The following is a 15229-nucleotide window of genomic DNA, read 5'->3' as shown; positions in this document are numbered from 1 at the left end:
TCGACAGGTCACAAATATATACACATGCTACAAAAATTTAAAAAAAACAACCGTATACATAAATATAAGATATGCTAAGTAGTAGAGAATGTTATCTATTCATTCTTGCAAGCATCTATGAAATCATCATTGTGATATTTTGATCACGTGTGGGAGTGGAGGTATCAGGTCTCATGCCCGCGGGTTAATTTTCTCCTCGAGGTAGTTTGAATTTTTCCCCAGCTTGTGTATGTACATATGTAAAAATGCTTACAGGCTCACGTGTGCCTCAGATGAAAGGGAGCTGACGATGCATACATCTGCGAGTGTTTCTGCTCGTGTTTAGATATGTATCTGCGCTTGTGTGCGAGAATTGCATATGAATGCACGAAGGTCTCTGTGCAGTGAACCCAAAGGTCAACAACGCCGCGCCACGTCGTCTGTGTCCTCGCCAGTGAAATTCCCGGCAGCTATTCACTTGGCTTCTCCTCCCTCGGCCACCCCTGGACTTGTCCCCTCCCTACCCCACCCCGAACACACACTTTGTGCAGTTATGCGAAGATGAGTCATGATCCGCGTGCACAGCTATCAGCGAGCTCACCTGTACTCAGGTAAAGAATGGCGGCTGACAGGCCGCTGAGAAAAATCACATTGCGTGACGTGTGCAGACGACTGAGTTGCTAATAGCAACCACTGCCGTTAATGAACCTGCCGGAGGTTTGAACTGTGGAGTGAACGATGTAAACACTGAATACCGTAAACATTATTTCACTCGTTACATTGTTGTTGTTATAGGGTTTGGATTGTGTTTCTGTCTGAAAGTTTGTCGTTTGTTGTCGCGGGCGTTGTTGTTGCAGACCCTGATGAGGTCGTGGAGATTCATGGGCCGTAACTTCTCACCTGTCCTGCTGACGAGGGCTTTTATTTTCTTGGCGCTTTCTTAATGTGCATCGTTAGCACGAGGGTAGCATGTATACAGCAGCCATGGTCAGGTCTAATGATGGTCTAATGATGCAGCGAAAGGTAGGATAAATAAACAATAGAAAGCATCACTTTTTTATAAAAAAAATGAAATGATTTGCACATCGCTATAAAACACACGATTATCATACCTTGCTTCATTACAGTAAAGGTAGTGGATCGCCAATTTTCAGGTGGATATGAAGTGTTAGAATCTCACTTTCATTGCGGTTAGCTTTACGAGACGGGGGTACAACTGACTTCACACCGGCTGTGTCGACAGGGAGACCTGACCTGCGCCACATGGGTATCGAACCGGTGCACCTCTCCGTTCCGATGCCAGCGCTCTAACAACTCAGCTATACACTCTCCATAATAATACAGGACATTGTTATGAATCCTTTTTATGAAATTTGTGTTTCCTGACTAACATTAGACTATAACTTTATACAAAACATCAACACATACCATAAAGGCACATAAAATATTTATATCCCAGTTCTGTTATAATAATGAGGATCAACACAGTTCTTGAAGAAACCGTGTTGCGTGGTTTTATATGTTGCAAGTTGTTTGGTATTAATGTATTGGTAATGGTTTGTCTTTACTCTCTATGGCCATTCCATATATTTGTCTTTTTTCTGTCTGTTTGACTCTGTGTCTCCTCCTCGTTGCCCTCCGCCCACCTCCTAACCTGCCAAACAGACGTCAGGGTCGTGTGCAAACATGGAGATCAGTTCGGAAGGGATTCAAAAAATTGGAATACTGGCCAGGACGTGTGCGAGACGATTTTTTGATGATGTTGTTTAGCCAGGAGCTGGATGGATGGGGCAATCTACACCCCCCGTGTGTTTGGTTGTCTGGAGGGCCTCGTGCTGCTGGAGCCACCGTGTTTGCACCTGGATGAGAAGGACGTGTTCACCTGTAGGAACCCGAGTCGTTGATTGCCTGCTTGCTGTCTGGTGGTCAAGTGGACAGTCGCCACATGTAGGACAGCAGACGTCCATTGACACTCAACTCTTTTGTTATTGTTGTTGTTGTCATCGTTTAAAAACAGTTTTAAAGATAAGAAATTTGTGAAAAATGAATTACGGTACGGGTGACTATCATTGTAAACGAAATCATAAAAAAAATGTATGGATTCGAGGTCTTGATGGCAGTAGTGACAATACAATGATGACAATTATCTATCCCAAGGACTTGGTTATTAAAGTTTGATGAACAGCACTGCAAAGGAAGAAGTCCTTGCTCGTTAACTAGAGTGGCTCAGTGTACCTACCCGCCCTGACTTCAACTGTCGTGTTGATGTCCACTTCTTCACCGGCTGGCGATACGACATTGTTTTCATCTTTTATTTCAGTAAACAGACGAGAAAGTTGGTGATTGGAGTCTTGCGAGCAGATAATGATTTAGTCGATCAAATTTCAGTATCTGTAATGACTGAATCTCTAGTCACGTGATAACAATTTTGCACTCTAGTAGGCCTTAAAGAAGTGTTTTTGTCACCACATCATTAGACAGGATCCGCCTGGAGAGAGCAGACCACGTGATGTCTCCCTCTCTCTGTTTGTTGTCGATGATGAAGTCAGCCTGACCGCGGTGTATGACAATCCACAAAACACCAGGATTATGGGATGTCGACCGGAAGTCCTGTGGAGTCTCATTGAGGACATGGCGCTGTTGCTGCAGGGACACAAGAACGGTAACTCTCAACAGCAAACATCAAAAACGGATAAAGACGCACGCGCCTGTTTACACGTGTGTGCGTGTGTTTGTGTACAGATAGAAAGGCTTAAGGGTTTGGAAAAATATTCTATAAGCAATCCCAAACTGAAGTATTGCAACAAATGAGAGAAAATGCAAACATCTTTCACACATTCTTTTTTCTTTCTTCACCGTCCTGTCTTCCCTCCCCGACACCCACCAATGGATGTATATGCAGACTCAGCGATTTCACGGATAACAGAGCAGACGACATGGAGCAGTGTTTTAGGGGTAGCTTCTCCCACCCCTTGGGTGGCAAATACCTTCACGAAATCAGCTTCGCACCCACCAACTGCTACTTCATTTCGTCCTAATCGCTGGGGGAAACGGATGCCACCCGGGGTAGAAAAATGAACATACGATTTAGTTACGCTTCTTTGCTCGGGTTGCAGGAGTAGGGATACGCGGACAAAAAGAAGAAAAAAATAAATTCGATGGACACCTTGAGGCCGTGGGAATGTTTCACCGGCATTGAAAGCAGTAACTATAGCACCTGACAAGTACCTCCCGGGTACTATGTGAGGCGACACTTCACCCGCCCTGTACCCGCCTTCACACACAGACGACTAACAACGGGATCACCGACCTTGCCTCTCGGCCAACTCACCTTGCAAAGAAGAAAAAAAAGATAAGTAAAAGACGACTCAGGTGGAGTTGGGGGAGGTGGGGACGCTGCTTATTTCCGGTGTCCACTGGATTGATAGCCATGAGAGCCTCGGGTACAGTGTGGTGCAGGATGCCATCCTCACTAGAAGGCCCCAGACATCCCGTTACATACCCCGTTACCGCCTGTCCCGTGAGTGTGTTTGAACTTTGCTGTTCGAGCTTTATTATTTGAGTTTTATTTTGAACTTCGCGATTTGAGCTTCAGTACTGGAGCTTCATTAGTTGCTCGAAGACGGGAAGGTGCAGTGCGTGTGAGAGGGAGGACGGGTGGGACTGCCGGGTGGCTGGCTGATGACGGTGAGCTTGTGTAACCTATCATCACGAGGTGGTTGTGTTTGAGGGTGGCAATGGTGGGTATGTTTTTAGGCATGCTGCACGAATGACAGGTATGTTATGGACATGGTACACACCTGACAGGGAGGATATAGGCATGTTGCATACACAGGACAAAGCTGCCCTTGTCAGAGACTTTTGCTTACTGGCGAATGAGCATCTTCATTTTAATGAAGTTGAATTTTTCTTTCTTTTTTTTTTTAACCTTTCCTCTTACCCCTTTCCTTCCATTAAATATCCTCTTAGGCCTTCATTTCATTTTTATTGCTGTGATTTCATTTCCTGTAGCCTCGGCCTTGACTCTGTAAAATAGGCGAAACAGTTCGCTGTGAGTGAAGAGTGAGATCCTTCCTCCCATCCGCCTCACGGAGCAAGCAGGTGAGTTGGTAAGATGCTGGTTCAGCAGAATATACATCTCAAGACGTTGTCCATAGCAACAGGCAGTATGCCAGTATGTATATTCCTTGCCTGTGGCCATCCCCATAGATAGCAAGGGCTCGGCCATGTCAGATTGTGTGGGTGAGGTGGGCACCGTTAGGGTGGACTGTGACCCAAGTCACGTGACTCCGGTGAAGCAAGGAGAGGGAGACGAGGTGTATGAACCACAGGACGGCACGTGAGGTTACAGTTCACCAGTTCATCACATCACATCACATCACATCACTCCTGTGGACATTTGCCTTCTGTCTTTATGTCTCTCACTCACACACTCTCTCTCTCAAGGGTGTGTATGGATAGCACAAAGAAGGATGGAAGGAGAGACCTCGCCATCTCGCCCAGGGCACATCCGGAAACTGCTCTTTGCCCTGAAATGACATTATGCACGCGGACTTCTTGACTTTGTGTGAGGCATTGCCATTAAAATATTTAGATGTTATCATGAGCCTCGTACCTTGCAGCTACAGCCTCGTCAGCCTCAAAGCGCCGCTTGGAATACATTTATCATTCATTTTCCTGTTTACTAGACCGACAGACCAACGGGTCCGCCTGGAGAGTGTTCCAAGGGAAGTAACTGTGATATATATATATACATATATATTTTTTTAAGTGCAAAAAATAAGCTATCGCTGTTTGTAGTTCGTTAGCATGAGCATGTCACAGGACTAACGTGTCACAGGTGACAATTCGGGAATTCGTATGACAGTGATAACAACTATCACGAGCTTCACATGTTTGCTTTGATTTGTTTACTTGTCCCAAGTTATCACATAATTTGTCAACATTGTAATTTGCATATTATGCAAAGTGTCAAAAACGATTGCATAGTTGGAACATCCTGACACCATTGCCAACTTGAAATATGATGTATTCAGGTGCACGACTGTAGATAACAGCGATGTATTCAGTTGATAACAGCGATGTATTCATGATAACAATGATGTATTCAGGTGATAACAGCGATGTATTCAGGTGATAACAATGATGTATTCAGGTGCACGACTGTAGATAACAGCGATGTATTCAGGTGATAACAATGATGTATTCAGGTGCTTGACAGTAGATAACAACGATGTATTCAGGTGATAACAACGATGTATTCAGGTGCACGACAGTAGATAACAGCGATGTATTCAGGTGATAACAATGATGTATTCAGGTGATAACAACGATGTATTCAGGTGCACGACAGTAGATAACAATGATGTATTCAGGTGATAACAACGATGTATTCAGGAGCACGACAGTAGATAACAATGATGTATTCAGTTGATAACAATGATGTATTCAGGTGCCTGACAGCAAGCAGGTGAGTCACTACCGGCGCAATGCAGCAGACGCTGTCTTCTCGGGTTCCTCAGCTTTTTTCATTCACCAAATCGTCAAAGCCTCGCCGACAGAGTTGAGGAGTTGAGGGCGTCGGCTCGTGCCAGGAACGTGAGGTTCACGTCAGATTCACGTCAGCGACCCTTGCCCTTCTCCACCAGCAACCCGAGGGTCGCGTCCTGGAATGCATTCACCACCGCCTTTCTCCTCCTGCCATCCACCCCACCACAGACTCCACTTTCACATTCCTTGCACCCTGTCCCCCGCCCAGTCTGTCACAAAAAGTGCAATCTACTCTTTTCTCCTCCTTCTGTCGGAGTTCGCGCCGGTGGGCGGATGAAAGGACGGGGGGCCTTTTTCAGGTATACTTCACAGGTCGTTGGAAGAGTGCCTGACATGGTTTGTTTTCTGTGTTCTTTCAAACTTAGAATGCTTTCTGCTGGCGTAGCAGAGTGCAGCTGATTATTTCGTACCTCCAGGCTAGGAGAGCGTCAAAGGGACAGCACTCTCAGTCACTCAGGTTTGGCGGCCATCATCCAGATTTTATCTGAGTGAAGCTGTTGTCTTTTTTTTATAAACAGGGGAAAGTATGCTCCACTTACATTTCAATAAATGTTGTTCTTATTGAACTGTAGTCTTCAACGAGTGACACGTGGGACAACAGTTCTTGTGACGTATGAAACACGCGCGTTCTTGTCAACTTACAAATAACGGACCTGTTGTCTGTTCTATAGTCACATTCAAAATGTGCAGCAGTTTTGTTGACACCTTCCGAGACTTGAGATCCTGTTTTTGTTTGCCAGCTTAACATAGGATGTAAACATTGAACAAATTCGTCAAACGTCAGTCAGTCCCTTGACCTGCACCTGTTGGGGAGATGGGGGATAGGGGGTAGTTAGCCTGCCACCAGCACAGTGGGGGTTGGCTGTCCTGGGTTCAACTCTCGTCTTGGGCAGGCTGTTCTTTCTCTGCATGTGGCATCTGTTTACAGGGCTGGCTGTTTACAGTGATATAGCCTTATATTGCTGGCTCGGAGTAAAAGACAAATTTCTCCTGGTTCAGAGCTCTGTACAAATAAACATTTACATTCTGTCTGACGAAAAGGTTAGTCTCAGACTCAGGACCGCCCCAACTTGTGACAGGTAAAAAATGACCCAGCAGCACTCCTAGTTCTCGCACCGGGATCCCATGACAGTGTAGGAACTGGGGTGGGGGTCCCCTCAAAATTGACACAAGAAGGTAAGAATGTGAACATCCTCCACTGTCAGCATGGTGTCCACCCCTACCCCCACACCCACCACCCAAGCTGAACATCCTCCAACGCCACTGCATGCTACACCTACACCTGTACACCTGTGTCACACCTGTGTCACACCGGCTTTCAGGTGTCACTTGAGGTGGTGTGACCCCAGCAACAGTCCACCTTCTCTACACTTGCAGTATCATGCTGGCTCCCCGACCACGTGACATCTCAAGGAAACATTTATTTTAAGAAGTGGCCGTTGGCGGAAATAACTTGTTTAATTAATGAGTCCCGCGACATCGTTGTAGATTTTTGTACCACCCCCGGCCCTCACCCCATCTTTCTCTCCTCCATGTTAGCTGAGGACGGGCGATAAATCTCGCTACAAGAGGCGCTCGTGCGAGACACGTGCTGGCCCCCTCCCTGCTCTGCTAGCCCCCACCCACACACGCTGTCAGCAAGAAGTGGGGCTGGTGCCACCTCTTACCCACTGTCAGCCATGTAGATACCCTCCCTCCCTTCCTTCCCGACCTGCTTCCCTCTTCCCTCCATCTCAGTTCACACCCTCAGAAACACGCACAGAAACACACTCACACTTTCTCTCTCTCCTGTTGTTACCAGAACTTAGAATGACAAAGTTACAGTTCCTGCAGGGACAGTCCAGTTGTAGTAGCAGCGATGAAAGCTGATGACAACAACAATGAAAAGCTGATGACAGCGACTTAGACTGTCAGACACCAGAGGCCGGTGTAGCCTCCAACGACAACAACCTTAGTGTACATCAGCTGACACTAATCAAACTCTACAAACAAACTAAAATAGTCTAAATAAACATTTAGCGCTGTGGAAGCTGGTCGTGATGTTGTCATGTCGATGAAGTAACTTGGATCATAGAAAAGGTTGCTGAGCAACAAACTGACCCACATTTTTCATCCTCCTAAAAAAAAAAAAAATCCACCAATCCCGAGGAAGATGCAAGACCTACATAAGGACGATGTCACCCGACAGCAGGCCACCCGGGGACTTGTATAAGAGGCACTTGACTGCAGGAAGGAGTGGGGAATATATTCTTGCCATTCCAGGAGGCTTCCACCAAGCGCCCTCTTGGAAACAAGGGCGGTAATCACACACAGGACCCTCACACGCCTTATCGTGTGCCCCTGTCAGGAAATTCACCTGAGGGGCTCCCCTGAGTGGCAGGTAGTTCTGGTCCCGCTGGGCCACTCACTCCATCCTGTGTGGATTGCGTGAAAGTAGCATCCATAAAACCTTTCATCTTGTAACTTCTACGGGCGCTGGATGTGGGCGCGAGCGGGAATTTTTATGATTTGTAGTTTCTACAAACACAATCTATTCTATAATTATAATATAATTGTATAATTAGAGAACTCTGTCTAAAACTAGAGAGAGAAAATTGATATCGAACATTTCACAGTTTCGATCCACATGAATGAATGTGATAGGAATAAGCTTTTAAAAAGTTTCTCATAGTCTGTGATCAACAGTTGCTGGACCTGCTGTGTCACTGTCTTCATCTCACAAGTTCTTCCTCAGTGAATTATGTTTCCTACACTTCGTTACTTTACTATGATAGTAATTGGCCTAAACGAGTTTATTTGTTCTCTTCTGCTGATGAAAAGACCAATGAGCTCACATCACCTGCAACTTTTACCTGATACACATGTAGACTCAGTTCTTGGCTTTTGACCTTTAGATACGAATACGAATACGTAGACGAAATGTTGAGTTTGCACCACAGAGCTCGTACTTGTAACAAGCTCTCTCTTTGAGGATTTCTGGCTCACTGACTTTTCACCTGACTGAAAATAATTACAAATAAATGTTTTGTATACAATGTATGTGTGTAGTGCATAGTTAATTTATTAATACTACTATACATTATATCGCTAGAATGCAATCTACTACTATAGAGTTGAATCGTTTATACAAGACGAATTGGGTAGCATCATCTAGATTTCACCAAAGTTTCTCTAATTATAGAATCAATTATAATTGTAAAATTACATTCTAGATTCTTTAAAGCTCGAGAGAAAATTCTAAAAATTCTTCTGTCGGCGCCGTACGGTTGTGTAGAGAATTAAAAATGTCTGACAGCTTGACGGTTATGACCTGCGAGACCCCACCCGCCCATAAACTGTCATCCCTGTCCAGCAAGACGGTTACATGCATTCATTTTATATTTAGATATCTTCATTCCTTCTTGGTTAATGTGTACCGAGGGACCTGTCGTCAGCGTCTATTGGATGACAACAGACTGTCAACACCACCGACTTGGAAACGACGACAGGAGACTTCATGGCATTCACTTCGCTCATTACTTGATTAACGGTTGTTGAGGTCACTGGGTGCGAGACTTTTCCATGCGATGACCTGTAATAATAATTAATAAAATAGAAGTCAGTGCATTTTTTAAATCCCAGCTAACGGAATTGTAAATGTTTGTGTTACATAGTATTTTATTTTATAATTTCTGTACCTGATGATGATAATGTCTGTGTGGTGTTTCTTGATGGTCAAGTGAAAGTGTCATCGGACTTGCTGCAAAAGCCGTTAGTCTGTAGAAACTGAGAAGCTGCCGCCATCTGACGTCGACAAGGCACGTGACCTTCTTGTCAGACAGGTTGGCATGTCACGTTGTAATGACCAGAGAGTGTCACAAAGGCTGTCAGCCTGCCTCTCGGCAGAAAGCAGTGACCTGTCACTTAGAGACGCCTCACAGAATCCATCATCATTGTCGAGGGCTCGCCCCCCGCGCCGTCCATTAACGGTTGACAGCAGCGGCGTCTTTGCAGTTTGTCCAACAGGTTTGGCGACATCAGGTCCTCGTGCTGGGGTCACGGCCAAGGGGAGAGGGTGCGCGAGCAAACAAGAGAGAGAGAGAGAGCGAAAAGGAAAACTGCAAACTGACCCAGAGATCACCTGGACTGCTGTTCGACTGAGTAGCCATCCCATCCGGACCTGGCAGTTCTTCAAGCAGCTAATGACTTCTGTGGACAAGTGGCAGACGTCAACAACAGCGGCAAACCGTCTTCTCTCCTGCCGACAGCTTCAGAAGCTTGAGGACAAATGAGGGACAATGTCTTTGACGACTACATTGACAAAAATGGCGATGGTCAGCTGTCAGCATCAAAGGACGAGTGTAGCCGGGATCCTGGTACAAAGGGGAGACTTCGCACGTGCTGGGCACGAGACAGGAGCTGGTTGATTAGCTTAATAGGAGCGTGCTTGTACGTGGAGGCGATCTTGCACTTTGGTGAAGAAAACGCAAAGATGAGGAGGGTGGAGGAGGGCAGAAACAAGAAGACTAAGGTTACATTCAGCAAAAGCTGTGGAAGTCTTGTGTTACACAAACATTCACATCCTTACAACACCCGCCATCATCAAAAATCTTCTACAGCGGACCTTGAACCCGGGCTGCAACTCTAGTAGTTAACGGTGACAAGGTTTGATGACAGTGAGCCTTAAAGTTTATTGAAAACTTTACTACTGCTATTGTTATATAAATAACGAGTTTAAATACCGGTTATTATTTTTTTTCACTAGTTCCTCATTTCATCTCCTTCTCTCCCCACGTGGCCACCTGCGCTTTTACAGCCACTGGAACAAAGAACTTTCGGTTGAACTTTTCAGATTGTTTTAATTCTTTGTCTGTTGTCCCTACTGCAGCCTGTCGTGAACAGAATGTCAAAACACTCAACACTCCCAAAAATGTAATCATGTTTCCCATTACTCATTTCAGAAATTCATGTTTGTAAATCGTAGTCCAGGCTGTGAGTCAGTTACGACCTCAACATGGCGCCACCCTGGCCACCCTCCTCACCAGCCTGACTGTGGGGCAAGTTAAAATAACACACACTAAGCTCTGTTTACTCTTTCTTTGTTTGTTTGGGTTGGTTTGTTGTTTTTCTTTTTTCTTTTTTTACTTTTTGTTTTGCTCGCATTTTTTAATTATTTTGTTATTCTTCTTTACTAAGTTTACTTTATTTTTTATTTCTTTTATTTTTTACTTTTGTTTTGTTCAGTTTTTTCTTTTTTTATTATGTTATTGTTGTTTTTTACTAAGCTTAATTAGGTTTTTTTTTCACTTTTTCTCTTGTCATATAGTGGATGAAATATTAGACATACATTTTTACAGCCGGTTACATGGTGAATTTATTGGTCTTTCCCCAACCACCAAAACCCATTTCTGACATCAAAATGTTAAAAAAAGAAAGAAAGAAAAAGAGAATGAGTGTGAGAGAGAGAAACGAGTGATGATAGCCATTCTCAGACCTTTCACGACTGTAAGAAGACTCGTCTATTCTATTCTACACTCAGCTTCTAAATGTTTGCTAAACTTGATGGCGATATTGGATGAACACAAACTCTCACAACATCTTTTCATGGTTCGATGCCATTTGTCTAATGAAGCACGTCGACGCAAAATATTTCTGTTTTCACAATTTTCCCTGCACTACTTCTCCCAGCTTTTGTTTATTTATTTACTTTATTCTAAACGGCTTGTTGGTTCATCTTCAGGATGCTGACATGCACACTGGTGTCAGTGGCACCACATCGTGACATGCCAGTCAGTGTCAACAAGTCAGTGACACGTGACACTTCACGGCAGACTGCTTTCGCCAGTTTGTTTATTTGTTTAGCCCCACGCATGCTCGCACAGCCCAGCGAGTACAAACATCCCCTTTTCCTCCGATGTGTCCTCATGTGGCGGAGAGGAGGTTCCCCCCATCTTCTGGTTAGAGGAAAGCTGACCCACAGGTCACATTAATGACTTATCTGGGTCTTGCATGGGTGATCAAGTGTTGCAGGGCGGGCATGACCCAGTGTGACATGTGTGTCAGTCCTTCTCTCTCTCTCACGTTCTCTGTTCCTCACATCACTCTCCCCTTCTTCTCTCTTCCTCACACCACTCTCCCCTTTCCTCTCTCTACCTTTATTTCTCCCTCTCTCTCTCAAACATAGATATTTATCGCAATGCACTGATACAAAATATGCACATGTGGTCACACCCATGACCGCACATACCTGCTCCCCCCAAACACAGCCATGTTGTACCCGGAGATGATAGGGTGGATCCCACCGACTGTAGGGTTTAACTACCCCTCCCCTACCTCCCGACAACTTTATTTTAAACAATGCAACTGTGATTGTTTTTAAAACTGAATGAACTACTTGCTCACCCACTGACATCTCCTGTCAACATCCATCACACTTCTCTTCTCACGTGCCCCAGATGATGTGAAAATTGTGAGAGAGAGAAAGAATGTGTGAATGTATTTGGACCACAGGTTAAAATTCTCTGTTAGTGCACTTTATGCATATACCCTGTCACAAAGAATTTTTTTAAAAATACTTTAAAGTTGATCTTTTTCCAGAAATACATAACATTCATTTTTTCTTACTTGTGAGAGAGAGAAAAAAAAACCTACAGAAAAGGAAATAAAAAAGCAGCAGGTAACCACGTGCAAGGTTAGAGGTCGCACGTATCACGTGTCCGGGTGCGATAAGGTGACCTGTACACTTACCTAACATGCCCCCCGCCGTGTGCGCGCGCATCACCTTGGGGAGGAGGGCGAGGGAGGGGCTGCAGCTCGCGCCGGGGAAGAAAGAAGTCTTTGAGCTCGTCACCTCCACATCCTCAACGCCTCTATTCTCCGTGCGTCCATCCAACATATGGCGGCAGAGATAACCAAGTGTTTGCAGACACACGATTCCAGACAGATTTTTTTTCTTTTTTTTTTTACTGGTTTCTTGTAAAATAAATTTGTGGAGGCTTTGTTCCCTCCTCTCATGTCCTCCCTGTCAGCCGCTAGCCTCCCATAAGGCCTGAACTCGCCAAGCGCTCGGTTTTATTTTGAAGTTTCAGTCATTGTTTGGATTTCTTTCACGTGCTTTTGAACTTTTTTGTATTTATGTATTAAAAATTATGTTTTCATGAACACTACGGGATTTTTACAGGAAGGTAATTACTCTGTTGTGTGTACCGCTGCACGTGGAGACACGCGTTTTATGTTTATTTTTATTTTTGTTTTGTATGTATACGTGTGTGCGTCCGTGTGTGCGTGTGTGCGTGCGTGTGTGTGTGTGTGTGTGTTTTGGGTTTTTTTTTCTTTTTCTTGAGTGCGTATTTGCATGAGGACAAAAATTTCTGTTTGTGTGCTCGCATGATGCGTTCATGTACGAAAGACTGAAGGACGACTAGACTGATAGATGACTGGTGGATGATGGATAGATAACTGATAGATGGATTGCGAAGAGGAGATTATCTGTCACAGTAAAATGCCTTCATCAGTCTTGTTAACTCCAGTGACGACGACCTCGTTCCTCATGGAACCCACACCATGGAACGGACACGGGGCCTGCGCAAAAAGAAAGTTTTCGAGAAACATCTCACACGATGCTTGTGTTGCTGTGATGCAGATGATATATGTATATGTTGGTGCTAGTGGTGGTCGTCGTCGTGGTCGTGGTCGAGGAATAAGATGAAGAAGGAGGATGATAGTAGGGCTGAAGTAAAGTTGGAGGAAAAAATTACAAAGCAGAAGGAAAAAAAGAAAGGCGCGGAGGTAGAGTGGCCAGGGGCCAGGGGTTGGCACAGGATGTCAAAGTTCGATTTTTGGAGAAACAAATAACGGCGCATGTCAGGCGGTCTCTCTCTCTCTGTAGTGGTGAGGGTCATATACACAGCCACTGAGATGATGTCTTTACTCGTTGTTCTCAACCGACTTGTCACTTCCTGCAGACAAAAATATGGAGCTGATGGACTGGCTGGCTGCAACATTTGCAGTTGCTAAACTTTCTGTTTCTCATTATATCTCAGATAGGACTAATTTACTTTAACAAGCAGAGTCGGCCATAGAAGACATCAAAAAGGACACCGGGCGGGGGGGGGGGAGACAGAAAGTAATCTTACCGCTGGCTCTGCTATAGAACTGGATGCTTCTCCCTGTTGCACGACTTATGTGTCTAAGGCGAAGATGTTAGCACGGAACATACACCTGTAGGGTACAGACGCCATCTTAAGTCACGTGGCCTCTGTGTGCTTTACGAGGAGACAACAAAGAATATGAAGAGTGGAGCGATGGAACGGTTTATACACCCCCAACCCCTCCCATGAAGCCCGCAAGTAAGTGAGCTGGGGGATTTCTTTTTCTTTTTTTTTTTTTTATTTTTAGTAATTGGAGTCCAGAGACTGGTCAAGGTTCTGGGTAAACACGCACGCGCGCCTACACACACACATCTACTACTATAACACACGTACAGTGACAGGCCAAACATCTTCGTCCTTCTCTCTCTCTGCTGTATAGAGAAAAGACTTCGTGGTGATGGTCCCTCGATGGCTCTCTAGCCTGTGAGTCAGAAAGAGACGATATCCGTGCTGAGGCTGCACATCACACACAGCATCCCTGTCATCTTGTTTACCCTCCGACACTCAGCTTCCCGCTCGCTGACCCTTCAACCGCAGCGTGGGAGGAGGTTAGTGGGAGGAGGAAGGGCCGCAACTCGCAAGCAGGTTCTTGGGTAAGCGGAAATGACGAACTCGACCTCTTCGTTTCTTCAGCGGAAATGGCAGCCGCGAGCTGCGTTTCTTCCTGAACATAAAAGTAGTTTGAAGGTAAGGGCTGGCTACACACGTGTTTCGATTCAACGACGAGGTCTCGAGAGAAATTTGGGGAACTGGAGGGAGGACCTTGATTTTCTCCTCAATTTTTTTTGAAGGCAGACAGAAGACGTTAATGATCGTTTGAGAAACGAAGTAGCTCTAGCTACTTGTCTGTCTGACTGCTCGACATGTCCGTCTGTGTGTGTTTCTCGTTGTTCAGTCACCTGCACCACAATATCAATGAAGCTCAGAAACAATGGGGAGGACAGCAGATGTGGATGGAGCGGGTTTCTTTGTTTGCAGAGCAGTAAGTGGATGGAGCACTTTACTCCATCTTCGCCTTGCAGACGACAGCCATCGGAGGGCAGGCACGAACAACGAACTTACTGACAGACTGACAGACAGACAGACAATTCAACCTGACATCAGCACTGACAAGAGTAAAGTCAACGGTAAGGGAACAGCAGACATTTACACGAATAAAGCTCAGCTTCAGGAGGTGAACAGCTCTAGGTACTTGGAAGCCATCTTTTCCAAAGATGGCAGCTGCACGGCAGATGGCCAGGCTGGACACGATATGGCAAAGCAACACCCATTAGGTGTGTTACCAAGTACAGACTTGTAGGATGCCGTCGACATTTTGACCAGTTCTAGAAACCAGACCGAGGCTGCCCACGAAAGACAAAAACAACAACAGCGAGATCGCCACACTTTGGGTGGTGCCAGAAGACGGACAAGAGGAAGGCTGTGAAGAACCTGGTGATGGTGTGGTTCAAGACTTTGTCGTCGGTTCTGATTGTTCTCTCCGATGTGCATTCCTGTTCCTACCCTCAGGTAGCTGGGTGCATACCTGCTGACACCTGCAGGTAACTATGTGCACACCTTTTTAATGGCCG

This window comes from Pomacea canaliculata, linkage group LG1, assembly GCF_003073045.1.
Source record: "Pomacea canaliculata isolate SZHN2017 linkage group LG1, ASM307304v1, whole genome shotgun sequence".
Taxonomy (NCBI): Eukaryota; Metazoa; Mollusca; class Gastropoda; order Architaenioglossa; family Ampullariidae; genus Pomacea; species Pomacea canaliculata.
This window is presented reverse-complemented; position numbering follows the sequence as displayed.